The sequence below is a fragment of the Rhineura floridana genome, chromosome 1 (genome assembly GCF_030035675.1).
Source record: "Rhineura floridana isolate rRhiFlo1 chromosome 1, rRhiFlo1.hap2, whole genome shotgun sequence".
Lineage (NCBI taxonomy): Eukaryota > Metazoa > Chordata > Lepidosauria > Squamata > Rhineuridae > Rhineura > Rhineura floridana.
In genome coordinates, this window is record NC_084480.1 from 106,644,852 (window position 1) to 106,661,371 (window position 16,520).

Here is a 16,520-nt window from a genome sequence, read left to right on the forward strand (position 1 = left end):
TCCCTCCTTGAGCTTGGTGGTCAATATTTCTGAGCAACTTCTGTGAAATGGGTATTTTATGGTGCCTACAATGTTAGATTTCCAAATGTGCCCCTTGCGTATCCATTAGGCCAACTGCGTAAGCAAAACAGAACCTAATAATAGTTGGCAATGAATAGTTATTATTGTGACTAAACCTGTGTTTGTAAGAATCATCATTGGAGGGAAGGTGTCAACACGCCCAGTTTTGCTACAACTCTGCATGCTTGATTGCCATTTCAATGCCAGTGACACAGAAAACATAAATCAAATTTAAACTACTGCTGCTTAGCTATAGATGAAGGTTCAGTTTATCCACCCATGAAAACCTCATGTCAGCTTGAACATCTTCAAACTGTAACCAGTGATTACTACAGAGCACGTAACCATTTGCAAGTATGATGAAGAACACCATTGCCTGGAAATGTCTGCAGCAGGCCTAGAGATGATGCAGCTTAGCCTTGAAATTCTTGGTAATGGGGTCACAAACTGGAGTCTGCCATAACCCTGAAAAGAAGCCCTGCTAGGGACTGCTATCAAAGTGTCCTCTCATTATAGGAGAGGCATACTCTCTATTGATCACCAGGTTCAGGCAGAACTAAGTTGTTACCATGCCTCTCCTTCCACAGAGCCCCAAATTGGCATATTGCTGAGCAGACAGCAAGTAACAAGAGAGATGGGGCTAAAGTGACCAGGAGGGGAGTTTCTGATTTTGGAACAGCAAGCTATAAAAAGGATTTTTTGGGGGGGGAGGGGAAGAGAGAGAATGAAGCAAAGCATTATTTTGAGATAATGTATGTGAATCTTTTCAGACATTTGAAAGCATTATGTAAATGCCAGAGTAATATTATTCCCTGTGAATCACTGCAATCCTTTGATGGACTGCAAGAGGAGGATTCATCAGACCCACATGATTAACTGACATTAAAAAGTCAAAATATGTATTTAGGTAATGTAGTAATAATTAAGGGTGACATTTTAAAACATCAACATATCCTTGATTACAATGCAGATTAAAATTAAAATTTAATTAAAAAGTTACCTAGAATCTGCTTCACAAACAAAATATTTCACTCCATTTCAAAACTAGGCAGCAGTATAGATTTTGTATGATGCATCTTGTTCCAGGAAGAGATGCACATCCCGCTAATACAATTACTCAAGACTTTGAAAATGATTAAGTACAAGTTCTTGTGCACTCAAACATGTTAGGCAATAGAGGAAGAGTTTAATTATTTTGTAATTAAAATTGTGAAAAACCATTTAAGGCAAAATAATATATCTTTTTTTAAATTAAAAAAGAGCTAAATAAAAGTACAGTAATAATACTACAGACAACTTTATGTCAAGAGCCAAAAGGACTACCTACAAAACACCCTGAACAAATGCAACCAAGAGAAATGCAAGATAAAATACAATGCTACACACAAATTCATGTTGATACAGTTAACTCGTTTCATAATAGTCTTATTGTAACGGAATAATCCTTCTCTGATCTGCATGGCTCACATGACAAATAAAATTGTACTTCACGGAGACAAAATATTCCAGATATTCCAGAATTTTCATCAGTTGGATACAAAGTGGAATAGAACAGTACAGAAATTGTGTGTGAATTTCTGGTCCTAAAGCTTCTCTGATGATTTTCCATATAACAGAAAACCACTGAGGAAATATCCAACATTTTCCTGCAAGGCACTCTTCCCGAAATCTACTGTATAGTGAAATGTTTGGGGTGCCCAAAGGGAAAGCAGCTCCTAATTGCCGATAGACCTTTATTTGTAAATACCAAATAATCAAAAGCACATCTTAGACCAGAGAACCTGTAGCGCTCCATCTCCCATCATCCCTGATCGCTGGCCATGCTGGCTGCAGCTGTTAGAAGCTGGAGTCCAACAACATCTGGAAGGCAGCAGACTCCCCACCCCATCTTCCTAGTGGAAGGGGAGTTTGCCACAATCCCCCTCACTCAGAAAAAGGGAGAAAGGGAAGGAAGGAGCAAGCAGTGCTTATAATTTCAAACCATGGTTTAGTGTTGCATCTGAATAACCTCAGAAGCTAATTCCAGGGTCCCCATATTAACCACAATTTGAAATCACGGTTTAAACCTTGGTTTAGAGGGCCTATTGCTGGCATTAACCATAGTTTGTATCAGGAGAGGTGAAACTCAGTGGAGATGGTTAAGGCTAACAAGAAAAGGGGGGCAACATTATGTTTCCAATGCTGGCTCCCAGTTTGCAAAGCATGCTTGAAGTGAATCAGCATTACATCTCTAACAGAACCTGGACAGTGACATGCATTGGTTTAAACCAAACTCCATGAGCCAAATTCTATTTCAAGGTTATTTTTTTGCTTTCTTTGTTCTGTGTTTCTTCTTCAAAGCTATTCAGCGCTAGTGACATTTAAGTTCTTTGGCTTTTATAAGCTTCCCTTGCCATCCTGTCATTTGGAGTCAAGCTCCCATGACATCCAAATCCGATGTTTTTTAGGTCACAAGTAAAATAGGCAGACACTTTTCAGAACAGAAAAGTCCTTTTACACAGATGTTTTCAAAGCAGTATAAGCATCAGCACATGACCTAGTCCAATAGCAAAACTGCTGCTTGAAAAGAAGAAATGTATGTCAAGGGGAAGAAGCTGAATCACACAATGCATTTGCCATGGTGACAAATTCTCCTCCTCACTGGAAGTGCTCACCGTGTGTGTTGGAGCCATCAGAGTGAGAATCTCAATGCTACCTACAATGTGATGGCCCTGATACACTCTGCAAGAGCTTCTAAACAGTGTGGTGAGAGCATCAGTCACAGCAAGAAAGCTGGGTGGTTGTTGTTTTGTTCCCCTCTCCTGCTCTACAGTAAGTCTAGTAACTAGATAGGAAATACACCTGGAATAATAAATTGTCAAAGGTTAGCCACAACATTTGAAGTGTTTCGGTCAATTGCCCGAAACCTTATGGATTTGTTAACAAGTACCTGGTGAGGAAGGACTTGTTTCAGTACTCTCAATCTATTTCCTGCAATATGTCTTGAGCTTGAGTTACAGCTCTAGTCCCAGACCCACTCACAAGAAGATGGTGGTATTGTCGCCTGTTTCCTGAGTTCATTAAAAAAGAAAGAAAAGAAAATGCAATGACAAGGTAAGTCCAATGCAACTAACATTAGGCTTGACATACTTAAAATTGAAGCCTTGGTCGTTATTTTTCAACTGAATGTAGCATATGTAAAGCAAAAGTTCTGCTTAGCAAATGAGATAGTAAACATTACTTGTTTGGACAGAGTCTCAACAAGCTTAGCACTGTCAGAGCTTGGAAGATTAGTTTTAAAAAGTAATAAATTACAGTTACAATTACATGGCCCAAAAAAGTAGTAATTACCGTTACAATTACAATTGCTTTGAAAGTAACTGATTGCTTTTTCTCAAAAGTAACCGCTACAATTACATTTCAGTTACTTTAAAAAATGACTTCAAGGTGCTGGCCTTGGTTGCTGCACATCTAAGTAGCCTAAAACACACATACAGAGGTAGTAGAATAATTCTTTTTATCCATAAGATAGCAGTGGCGGTCTCTCTGCTGGTAAGGGAGGTGGGGAGGGAGGCAGAGGCCACTACTCAGATCTTTGAAAGTCAAACCAAGTGCAACCCCCCCACTCAGCCAGCCAGCATAATCTCTCTCATTTAACTACCATCTGGACCCTGCCCTACCACCAACTAGAGGACACTCACCAAAGCAAACACAGTATTCTCTCTCTCTCTCTCTCTCTCTCTCTCTCTCTCTCTCTCTCTCTCACACACACACACACACACACACACACACACACACACACACACACACGTTGTCATCTTTCACCTCCACAGTTCTTTATCTCCATTCTACTGCTGCCTCCTTCTCCTCCTTTATCCATGTTCTTGACCTCCGGCTCCTTTTTCCCTCCACTCCATTGTTTACCACCACCATCAATTTTTTTAAACAATTGTTTTCTCCACTCCGTCTCACTCTCCACTTCCTCCCTCGTCGCCTCCTACCCACCCACCCACAGAGCATAAGGGAAGAGCGACGCAGCGCAGAAGTCCAGTTTGAGGCACATTATTTTCATCCACAAATCAGAGGAGCAGAAGACTTGCCCTGCTTCCCCCCCCGGTAATGCCCAAAAGCAATGCTGGAAACATTACAATTACTCCACAAAAGTAATAAAATTACTCCTAGTCCTATTACAATCAAAATGTAAAGGAATTACCCACTCGTGCCTCAAAAAAGTAATGAATTACAAGTAATTCGTTACTTGTAACAAATTACCTCCAAGCTCTGAGCACTGTACATTCATACTGAGAAAATAAAACAATAAAAATTGTCATGTATACACACAAAAATACAAATAGGAGAAACACCCTTAAAACTCAAGTATACAATCAGTATGGAACATTGACTTGTTAGAACCAGCCAAATTTTTGAGCTACAAGTACAAAGTCTTCATAGCAACAGACTCCTGTGTTCCATTTTCTTAAAAAATATATATTGTTCTGGGTCTGCATTGGCAACAGCAAATCTGTTGTGTTAAGGCACATAAGGCAATACAAAGCTGGAAGCAATTGCTGGAAGCATTTTCTAGCCATGACTACCTGTACTGACCACTGAGGGAAGAATGCTTGACTCTGCACTCTGATGAACTCGCCTTACAAGTCAACAGAGACTACCATGTTTGGAAGATGAAGAGGAGACAGAGGCAATACTCTTCTAAAGGCACCTTGCATATGGTCAGAAGAGCTATTATTTTTTCACATACACTGGCATAAATCTGGGCCCTAAAAACAGGTTCTAGAATTTAACTTCATTTCAGAACAAGCTCTGCCATGCTGTCTTGCACATTCTGTTCCCTAGCACTCTCTACAGGTATTTAATCATATTCATGCAAGTAGGTCATATTTAACGACCTCCTAGGCAATTCCAAACCCATTAACCTATTCCCCTCAGTCACCTAGTCCCCAAGCCTAGCAGGTGCTGCTCCTAGACAGATGCCACTTAATTCAAACCTTTAATTAATTCTAAGCCTGCCAGCTATGCTTACTTGCCTCTCTCTCAAGGTTTGTTTTTATTACCCATCCAGTCATGCCACACAGTGCCATTCAAAGGACAATTTATCTCTCAGTGCACTTATTCAGAACAATGTGCTGAATGACATGCTGGAGGATGCTGAACCTTTCCTGCCACACCTTTAAAACCAAAGTGGGCTGTCCCTTGCTAAAAAGGAACTTTCAACCTTTATTCCTGTGAAAAAATTGAATATTCAGAGATTTCTACAATTGCCCAATTATTCCTTCTGTCTCGCAAGTTAGCCACAAAATAAAAAAATAACAATATTAAAATAAAAGCCTTTCAATATTCTTTTATCTCCAAACTATATTTTATTCACTTTTCCATAATTAATCCCTTTCTAATCCAAACTTTCTAAAAAGTATGACTCATCAGGGTGCAGTCATGCTCCAACCCAGAAATTCTGCATCAAAGAAACCAAGTTCTATACATTTTGCACTCCAATGTACGCCAATGACATTTCTCATATGTTATGTTTACATCCTCGGTGTGTGGATAAAAAAAATTATAATGGGTGGAGGCTTGGTCTCTGACACAGCCCACAGTTCCCATGGTAGGCAACATTTAACTGAATACATCTGTGAAGTTACGATTCCAGAAGCTATAAGTACGGTAGGGTCCCGCTCATATGGCAGGTTCTGTTCTGGACCGCCGCCGTAAAGCGAAATCCGCCGTAAAGCAGAATGCATTGTCTACAATGGTGCCTGACGCCCGAAAAACGCCGTAAAGTGGAACAAGCACCATAGGAGCGGGGCCTTTCTGCAATTCACAACCACCGTATCGGTGGAAGGCTGCAAAGCGGAATGCCGCAAAGCAGGGCCCTATAGTTCAGTAGAGGAGTTAAAGCAAGCATCTCTGTTTAGTTTGGAATGTGTAAAGATTTCTGCTTGAAAACAAAATGCTTAAAAAACCCTATGCTACTTTCAAAAATCATTTACTGCCTAAAATACCATGAGAAAATATAATTGTTAAGGGAATGCCAAAACCTCACTCATCTACTGGTGGACAAATTAAGCATAAAATTCAATGTACTGTAGATTGTAGAACTAGTGCAATGGACTAGCTCAGATTTGTTTTCCACAGCAACAGCTATCCTACAAGTTAATCCATGCTTTGCCTGAAACAGCAGCTGAACATTTGCTGGTTACATAGAGCCTTTACAGGAAACCTGCAGCTAATATACGAGCCATAAAAACAATCAAACCACATAAAAAGAGGCCAGATTGCAATACTATAGACTGTAGCCTGGGAGGATTTTTTTTTACCACTTGAACAGTACCTAGCACATTAAGCACTAATAGTAATGGTGATAGTAATGGTCACCATTACTATACCACCATGCAGAGTGTTCCATATGCATGTAGAGCTTTTCAGTTCCCCATTCTGGAGGGAGCTCATTAAACTCTACCATAAGCTCCCCCCAAGTTGAGTCCCTTCTGGAGCAGTCTTCCTTGAGGCATAAAAAGCTACCACCTACAAGAACAAAAATCAACAGCACACACACACACTTTGCATGCACAGAACTGCTTTGTATACATGGGGTTCTCTGAATCTCAGCACAACACAAGTTGCTTGCATGTCAGTTTGCATGGCAGCAAAGCTTAATTTCTTCTCTTGATTCAACAGTGTCATGAAGGTTTTTTTTTAATGAGTCAGTACACACGCTTAAGTAATATGCATGGTTGATTTGGGCTATGATGGAAAAGCAGCCTAAGTGACAAAACATGTGCTGTATGCTTCAGGTTCTCTCTGGAGAAAACCCCAAAAAGCTAAGTAAATGAGCCATTTGGTCACCCTGGGTGTCAGACCATTGCAGCCATGCTGAAATAAGTTTACGAGATTTGAATTAAAGTCTTCCAGGTACACAATCAATATTCCATCTGCTGGACCACACTCCTTTGCCAGTTGACAATGATACATTATCAGGTCATCACCAGTGCAATACCTCCTAAACTGACAAATATAGAATACATGCACATTTGTGTACATGTCCGTTTAAAATGCATGCAAGTGAAGATTGGGAAAAGTAGGACCCTGTTTTATGTGCTGTGAAGGGACAAGTGTTAAAAAAAATACACTGCACATAATATTTGAAGTTTCCCTTACTTTATCCCTCTCGGTAAGAATGTGAGGTTGTACAACTGAACTGGCTTTTTGGGATGGGGAGATGGAAGAAGGAACACCAAGAATATTAAGTTTCTCTTGTTTAACAGCACAAAAATTGGTTATGTTTCCAATACAATAATTAAAAGTGTGTTTTAAAAATGAGCAGTAGGAAACGTACTCAAGGAATAATCCATTATGTTCCCACTGGATGTTCCTACTTGATGTGCCATCACACAAGTCTGCATTGCTTATCTACTAAGTTCTTGTCTCAAAAGTTTACACAGAGGCTTAAAATGCCATTACTGACAATGCTTTCAATTTATCCCAGCAACCCATAGGCCAGCCAGGAACATCATGTACATGCCACTAAGAACTACTTCAGCTTTTGCAACTTCCTAAATTAATCATTTCTACCATTTGCAAATAATGCATTCAGCTATCTTGCACAGAGCTTGAGAATAAATATTTGTGTTTTTTACAATTACTCATTTTCCCAACAAACAACTTACCCCGGATACTGCCAAAGGTTAGCATGTTGGACCACAGGTAGCAGTTCTCTCTTGTTAAGCGGAGAGATCCCAATTGCAGCTTCAAGAATGGTTATGTATTTCTTGTACTTCATCCTGCCTCTTTCAATGCACTGCTGAATGAAGTTACAACCTGTGTTCGGCTGCAGCATTGGAAATCATCTGACCGTAGCAAACTGATTGAATTATATTGCTGTTTTTCAAAAAGAGCTGCACATACTGCAAGCTAGAATTATAAAAATAACTTTTGGAAAAGGGGGGAGGGAAGGAAGAAAAGAATGCCCAACAGATTCCCTTGATATGTCATTGTTACAACATTCTAGCAATCTTTGAATAAAGCACTAACGAAAACGAATCAAGAGACAATCTTGTTTCTAAGCATGGCCTGATAATGTACAGTCTCCAATTTACTAATCCTCAACTAAATCTCCCAGTTTATAATCTTCCAAGTACTAATGGAATAGCAGGTGACTCTTCTCTCAGATCAAGTCAAAGACTGCTGAAGATTTATTTGCTAACCTTTGTATTGCATTACATATTCCCAAACACTAAGCATCCTGCCTCCCCAATTTTTGTGAGCCAAACTGACAGTCTCTTAAAAACCTGTCTGCAAGGCAGGGGGAGGGGGAGGAAGTGATACATGGGACTTGCATGTCTTAACAAAAAAACAAAGACTTAGCAGGTGCTGAAAAATTACACGCTAAAGTGATTTGCACAGAATTAACCAAACAAATATATTCATTCACACGCAGATGTATAAATAGATAAGACTGAAACAGAAGATTTGCCTCCAGTTAGAGCAGGAGGGAACACACTTAACAACTGGGGGAAAGGTTGGGTTCTTTCCCTCACCTCCACTTTCAGGCCAGTGTGCCACAAATGACTAACCAAGGCACACTGGCAGGCTACTAAAAAATTTTTGTGGGCTAACCACAGGAGGATTGGATTTGCTGCAAGGTTGATTATAGCCTATCTTTAAAGTCTCAAATAGCAGCATTAGCATTTTATGTATTCTTGAAAACCCATTGGCTCAATTTGCATGTAATGCTGTCAAACCATGGCTTAGCACAAATGTATGAGCTCCAGATAAGAGATTATGGCCACTTTGCGTCTCCTTTGGTCTTGCTGCTGTTGTGCTTCTATGAGCCAAGTTTAGATTGGAATGGTTTAGATTGGAATGTCATCTGAACCCATGCTCGTGGCTTGTCTCACTCCATATTTGTTCTTGATTTACAGCTCATGGTTTGCCTAGAGTGAGACAAATCATGGGCATGGGTTCAGATGACATGTAAAGCCAAACACAGCTTGGCTCACAGCAGTGCAGCAGGACTGGAGCTGAAATCTCCTCCCTCCAAGCCCACATATTCATGCCTTTGCACTAAGCCATAGTTTGGCTTAGCGTTATATGCAAACTAGTTCACTCTGATAATTATTTCCACTTGACATAAAGTAATTTAGAGTGCAGTTCCCCCCCCCATGTTAGGATGATACATAATTACATCTTCACCAGCCTCTGCCACCAGGAAGGAGCACTGCTGGGAGTGGAACAGAAAACTACTACCAGTAGCAAGAGGAAAACCCTGAGCGAGTTAGGAGTGAGGCAGCAGTGACTTTGGATCCACTGGAACCACAATCCTGCAGATCCCACAACTTGACCCTCCAGGTTGGCATAGCAAGAAATAAGAAAGAACCTCTCCCCACCTTTTGTCTTGGCCAGTGTGGCCCAGCAGGGCTTGGGATACAGCAGTGGATCCACCACTCTGCTCCTCCCTGTCCACACTTAGGATTGCTCTGCCCTTCCTTAGCACCCATTATACAATCAGAGTGCTTAAAGACAGAATAAAAGGGGTGAAGTCAGATGGCAGTAGAAAGGCAGACGTTTGCAAGTTAGGTGAGTTCAGGATGAAGCTACAAAAACTAACACTGGTTTTAGAGCTCCCATCTTCAGTTCGAAAACCTCGTTAGGAATGTGTGAAGTCTTTCCTAATCATTATGGTGGGCTTTAGGATGCTGGGTAACATCTGTCACATTGCCTTAATTCACGGTACCATGAGACAGAAAAAAGGCTTTATGTACCAACAACAATTTTGTACTGACACTGTCAAGGGTGTTGCTAAAGTTGTTTAAAGTGATCAGCAAAACTTTTTCAGACAAAACAAAATGTGACAGTTCTTGGGTTCAAGGAGAAGCTGCTGAAACAAAGAAGAACCACACAGGCATACCTAGATGCATATCATCATGATTTAATCAAGGCGTAACTAATCTGTGCAAGTGCAAACGTGCCGAGTAGAAAGAACAGCTTTGAAAGTGCACCACACATACACAAACAGAACTTTTAAATACCTTTGGAAAAGATCAGGAAAAAATTCAGAAAAAGGTCTAAGAGTTAAAAAAAAAAAGTAGTAAAAATACTTGTACACAATTCAGATCTCCTGCCTTATTGGCAGGACTGAGAAGCAACTGAAAACAATTTCATTTGTTGTTATTTATTTATTAAATTTATATCCCACCCTTCCTCCCAGAAGAAGCCCAGGGTGGCAAACAAAACACTAAAAACACTCTAAAACATCTTAAAAAGAGATTTAAAATATATTAAAACAAAAAATATTTAAAAACATATTATTACAAAACAAGTAAAAAAATAAAGGAGCTCAGTATGGCACAGATCAGCCTTTCCCAGCGTTGGGTCCCCAGATGTTGCTAGACTACAACTCCCATCAGCTACAGCCAGCATGGCCAATGGTCAGGAATAATGGGATCATTAGTCCAGCAACATCTGGGGACCCAAAGGTTGGGAAAGTCCTCTTCTGTTTTATCCTCAGAAAAACGCTGTGAAGTGTGGCATAAGATCACCCAGTGAGGTTCATGGCCAAATTGAAACAGGTCTCCTTATTCTGAGTCTGAGGCTCTAGCACAGCCTTTCCCAACCAGTGTGCCTCCAGATGTTGTTGGACCACAACTCCCATCAGCCTCCCATTGGCAATGCTGGCTGAGGCTGATGGGAGTTGTGGTCCAACAACATCTGGAGGCACACTGGTTGGGAAAGGCTGCTCTAGCACAAGGATAGAGTACCTGTGGCCCTCCAGATGTTGTTGGAATGCAGCTCCCATCAGCCACATCCAGCATGGACAATAGTCAGGAATGATGGGAGTTGTAGTCTGGAGAGCTACAGGTTTTCCCAACACTGCTCTGACCTTCCACCCCACCATTTCTAAGTGTCTGCCTTTCCCTCCCACAGTCCAATAACTACCACAATACCTAGCATCACAGGTATCCTTGGGTTTATGAATCTATTTATTTATTAGCCTGTATAATTCCCTCAAATTACAATCCAAAAGCAACATGCAGTATATCTAAACCCCCTGCTAACAAAAGGAAGATAAAACAGTGTTTGCATTTAAAGTTTGTCCTCAGCTGCTCTGTTAAGCGATTACAAATGTTAATTTGAGTCCTCTGATCAGATTGCTCCCAAATGGACTTTAAATAGAATTAAAAGGAATTTTGCTTAAAATCTTGTGGAATTATAAACTACAACAAAAACTTCACAGAAAAGGTATTTCACAGCATTCACTTTGCAAACAAAGGAAACAATGACCACAGCAGGTCACTGACAAATACAACAGAGCCCTTTAAGAACCTTTGCCATCACATCCCAAGAACAATCATTTGGAAGTTAAATGCCACTGAAATAATTTGGGTTTCAACCCAGATTATACATGGCTCCATGCAGTACTTTCTACATGTAGCAAGGCACCGGAGCGACCTCAGCCTTACTTGTCCTTCCCACCACATGCTGGACAACAGACTCAGATCCCACTAGTGTGGCACAGCATCTGTATTTAATCTTTTACTTGTGTTAAGTTAACATAACAAAACAATGGATGATTTCAGACTAAATAATACTCAGAGAGTACACCCACTGAAGTAAATGGAATTTATGGTAAATCCCTGGAAAAATTCATGTGAACTTCTCACTTCTTCACAGTTAATCCTATACTGCATAATTGGAAGTAAGTCATTTTGTGTTAAATGGGGCTTACTCCCAGGTAAGTGGGTATCTTGAATTAGATTTTTGCCATTACTGTCTGAAAAGAAGTTATTTGGTTATTTCTAGCCTAAAGTTTGTATTATTTATTATAATCCCAACAACAATTCCACGGGAGTTACTTTTCAAAGCCCTTGGAAAAGAACTATCAAGGATGTACTGAAAGACAAGACTCTTCCAATTGCAATGCTTAGAAGACAGAAATATATATCCAGAGTAGATAAAGTATGCTAGCTGAACAAAACCAAAAAACCCAAACACAACAAGGTGAATTATGGTAAATGATGTAACTGTTCCCTTTTATGAAAAACTCAACAGTTGACTTTGCCACACTGAATTTTTAACTCCCACTCTCCCTCCCTCCCTTAAGAATTAGAAAAGGAAGCCTTTACAAAATCTCCCATCAGGATCCTTTTCCTCCATTTACTTATTCAGACAAGCTCAAAGTTCAAGAAAGTTCAGTGCATTCAGGAATTACATGCAAAGGCTGTATGCAGGTATCCAATATGTAGGGTAGGAATGTCAGACTGGCTACATTTACACGCTCTCAACAAATCTTGAAGCTTCCTGCCAGTTCTGAAATGATGCAAGATCCAGAGTAAGGAAAAAAGTAAAAGTAGAAAAGGCCTTGAACGTTGACTTGTCCATTGTTTCTGCATATACACTGTATCTGAGGGGTTTGACTGAGTTACAGCTTTGGTATAATTTTAATTGGGTTGACTATCCTTTTTTTGTAGCTTTGTAGTCAAGTAAGAGGCACCAGCCCTACCCTATTTTTCAAGGTTGTTATAAAACTGAAAACACCACTTAAGAAAAACCCAATACTTGATTCTAATACAGACAGAAATTTCTGAGTTTTTATTATGTGTTGTGGGATTCACCTTCTCTTCCCCTACTCACCTGAAGAGACACATTTATAGATTATGCCTTAAAGCCCTCTGCTACCAGAAACCCTACTGATGAAATGCTATTTTTATGTGGTTTTTTTTAATAGAACTATGCACATGCAAGGCATGTGCCTACTTAGTGCAGTTAACCTGAGCTCTTGCACAGGAGGACACAGGTGGCAACTTCCAAAGGCACAGACCTTGCTAGGTGCCACCATCACATCAACCCTCTAAGGTGGATTAGCAATAGAGTAGAAGCTGGAGTCTAGAAACTGGATAACAAAGAACCTAGCACATGGGTAGGAAACCTCTGTTCCAGGGGCCAAATGCCACTCTTCAAGCCTCTGTATTGGCCCTCAGGACTCTACACATTCTCTCCATAGCCGCTCCCCTCACCAGCCCTACTTCAGACCCTCTTGAAGTGTTTTTTCCTGCCTAGAATGTACCCTTGAACTCTGATCATGCCCCCTGCTTGCCTAGAGGGTTATTTTTGTTGCTCCTTCCACTTTTGCCTCCAGGTCCATCCACCACTGGCATGTGGCTCCTGGAATGTTACCCAAAAGAAAAGACAGCCCTCAGAGTGAAAATAATTCCTTGTCCCAGGGCTATGAAAGAATTTGAACCAGATTTCTCAGAGTAGCTTCAGGGCCAACCAAGACACGACATTGGACATGCATGAATTTTTCTTGTTGCTGCTAAAAGCAGCTGCAGGGAGGGGTTCATTCTGGATCTGGGTTGCTGCATGGGGAGGGAGTTTAACCCTTTTCCCCATGCCATGACTGCGACAATGGGTTGCTGCATGGGGGAGTTTAGCCCTTTCCCCCCATGACTGGCTGAGACAATGGACTGGATGAGGGCTAATAAACTGAGGCTCAATCCAGACAAGATGGAGATGCTGCTAGTGGGTGGTTCTTCTGACTGGATGGTGGATGTCCAACCTGTCCTGGATGGGGTTGCACTCCTCCTGAAGGAGCAGGTTCATAGCTTGGGGGTTCTCCTAGAATCATCTCTGTCACTTGAGGCTCAGGTAGCCTCGGTGGCACAAAGTGCCTTCTACCAACTCCGGTTGGTGGCCCAGCTATGCCCCTATCTGGATAACCTGGCTTCAGCTGTCCATGCTCTGGTAACCTCCAAGTTAGATTATTGCAATACACTCTACGTGGAGCTGCCTTTGAAGATGGTTCAGAAACTGCAGCTTGTGCAAAATGCAGCAGCCAGATTGGTAACAGGGACCAGACCCTTCGAACATATAAAACCAATTCTGGCCCGCTTGCATTGGCTGCCTGTATGTTTCCAAGCTCGATTCAAGGTGCTGGTTTTAACCTATAAAGCCTTACATGGCTTAGGACCACAATACCTGATGGAATGCCTCTCCCGACACAAAGCCACCCGTACACTACGCTCAACATCCAAGGTCCTCCTCCGGGTGCCTACTCTGAGGGAATCTGGGAGTCTGGCAACAAGGGAGAGGGCCTTCTCAGTGGTGGCCCCCAAATTATGGAATGATCTCCCTGACGAGGTGTGCCTGGTGCCAACACTGTTATCTTTTTGGCGCCAGGTCAAGACTTTCCTCTTATCCCAGGCATTTTAGCATGTGTTTTTAAATTGCCTTTTAAAAATGTGTTTTTAAATTTGTATATTTGTTTTTAATGTTTTTAATTGTTGTAAACCACCCAGAGAGCTTCGGTTATGGGGCGGTATACAAATGTAATCAATCAATCAATCAATCAATAAAATGATCACGATCTAAATTCCTACCCTGAATGTGCCTATATGTTTCCCCACCACCATTCTTTACTTAATAGTTGCTCTTGGGGGTGGGGTGGGGGATTTGAATTTGGGAATCAGCATTTATGGGGAAAGGGTTGAACCACCTTCCATCCATGCTGCAGTGCTAAGCCTTATCAAACACATACAACCCACAGCTGCTTTTAGCAAAAGAAAAAAGAAAAGAAAAAAGACATGCATTGACACAAACTTGTTTTCTGATGTTCCAGATGACTGGACTTGAACCAATGCTTTCAAACTCTGAGAAAGGAGATTTTAAATGAACAGCTACATCTAAAGGTGATGGACTCTTTTTTTTGGTGGAGGTGCTCAAGCAGAGGCTGGATTTACTGGATTTCAGCCATTGAAGGGGGTTGGACTAGATGACATTTGAGGTCTCTTCTAACATAATGCTTGTGCACCACAAAAAACACAGTGAAGGCACCTACCTAATATTAATGGAAAGAGTTGGTGCTATACACTGAAGGATTGATTCCTTGCAAGATTAGGCAGGTGCCTTCACTGTGTTTTTTGTGGTGCCTGCTAAATACTTTTTTGTTTAAGCAAGCCTACCGAGGCATGTAATTTTTAAAATGTGTATTTGTTTTAAAACTGCTGGTTTTATTTATATTTTGATAATTTGTATGTCAACTTGTTTTTAATGTTTGATTTCATTATTGTTTTTAAATAATTTTTATATAGTTTTATGTAAAATGTTTAGAGGTTTTTGTTTAAAACTTAATAAATTAAACTCTATGCCTGATATAGACATATGCCAGACCCCTCCCCTGAAATCATCATCATTGGCGATCACTCACGGCAGAGTAAGATTGTCTTCCAAGATAAGGTCTCTAACAGTGGGTCCGTAAATGACTGCGGAGGCCAATTCTGGATTCACACAGCCTCCCAGTGAGGACATAGGTATCCAGATGGTCACGATGAGGATTTGTTTGACATGCCTTCCGCTTACCTCGTTTGTCCCGTTTGCCCTGTATTTGTGCTTCTTCAAAGTCCACAGCACCTTTGATAATAGCCGACCTCCATTTGAGACATTCACAGGCCAAGACTTCCCAGTTCTCGATGCTTACGTTACATTTTTTTAGATTCGCTTTGGGAACATATTTAAACCTCTTTTGCTGTCCATCCTTAAGTTGGGAGTAAAGTAGTTGCTTTGGAAGATGGTGTCACACCATTAAGCTGGATTGATGGTGCTACAGAGGGACTAGTTCGCACCTGTTGATGAAGCACTTTGGTTTTTTTAATATTAAGTGAGAGCCTAAGCTTTTCATATGCTTCTGCAAAGACATTTAGGATAGTTTGAAGATCTTTCTCTGAATGTGCAGACTACATTATCATCAGCATATTGAAGTTCTATGACAGAGGTTGACATTATCTTACTTTTTGCTTTCAGCCTACTGAGATTAAAAAGCTTTCCATCTGTTTGATATATGATTTCTACACCAGTAAGAAGTTTCCCCTCAATAAGGAGTAGAATCATAGCAATGAAGATAGCAAATAAAGTAGGAGCAATGACACATCCATGTTTTACGCCTGATCTGAATCTGAATGGATCACTCTGAAAGCCATTGTTATCCAAGATTGTCACTGTCATGTTGTCATGAAGGAGTTGTAAAATATTATTTTTATTTTATTTTATTTTATTCGATTTATATACTGCCCACAGCCCGAAGGCTCTCAGGGCGGTGCACAACATAGGATAAAATACAATAAAATCACAAAAACAGTAGAGCATAAATATTAAAACAATAAACAACCTAATATACGTTAAAAGCTTAAAAGATAGATTAAAATGCCTAGGAGAATAAAAAGGTTTTCACCTGGCGCCGAAAAGATAGAAGTGTAGGCGCCAGGCGGACCTCATCGGAGAGACTGTTCCATAATTCGGGGGCAGCCACTGAAAAGGCCCTAGATCTTGTTACGACCCTCCGAGCCTCTCTGTGAGTCAGAACTCGGAGGAGGGCCTTAGATGTTGAACGTAGTGAACGGGTAGGTTCATATCGGGAGAGACGTTCCGCCAGGTACTGTGGTCCCGCGCCGTGTAAGGCTTTATAAGTCAAAACT

At 40.8% G+C, this 16,520-nt stretch overlaps 1 protein-coding gene across 3 annotated transcripts in view; it reads right to left on the bottom strand.

Annotated features, from left to right (window-relative positions):
- Positions 1 to 16,520, bottom strand: part of TJP2 (tight junction protein 2) — an 86,577-nt gene that overhangs the window by 64,846 nt on the left and 5,211 nt on the right. Inside the window, exon 1 of one of the 3 annotated variants that reach the window (XM_061628568.1) lies at positions 2,990 to 3,101. The exons of the other annotated variants lie outside the window; for them this stretch is intronic. The gene's annotated coding sequence lies outside the window, so the exon portion shown is untranslated. Of the gene's footprint in view, positions 1 to 2,989; positions 3,102 to 16,520 lie in introns of those variants that run through there. 3 annotated transcript variants of the gene reach the window in all.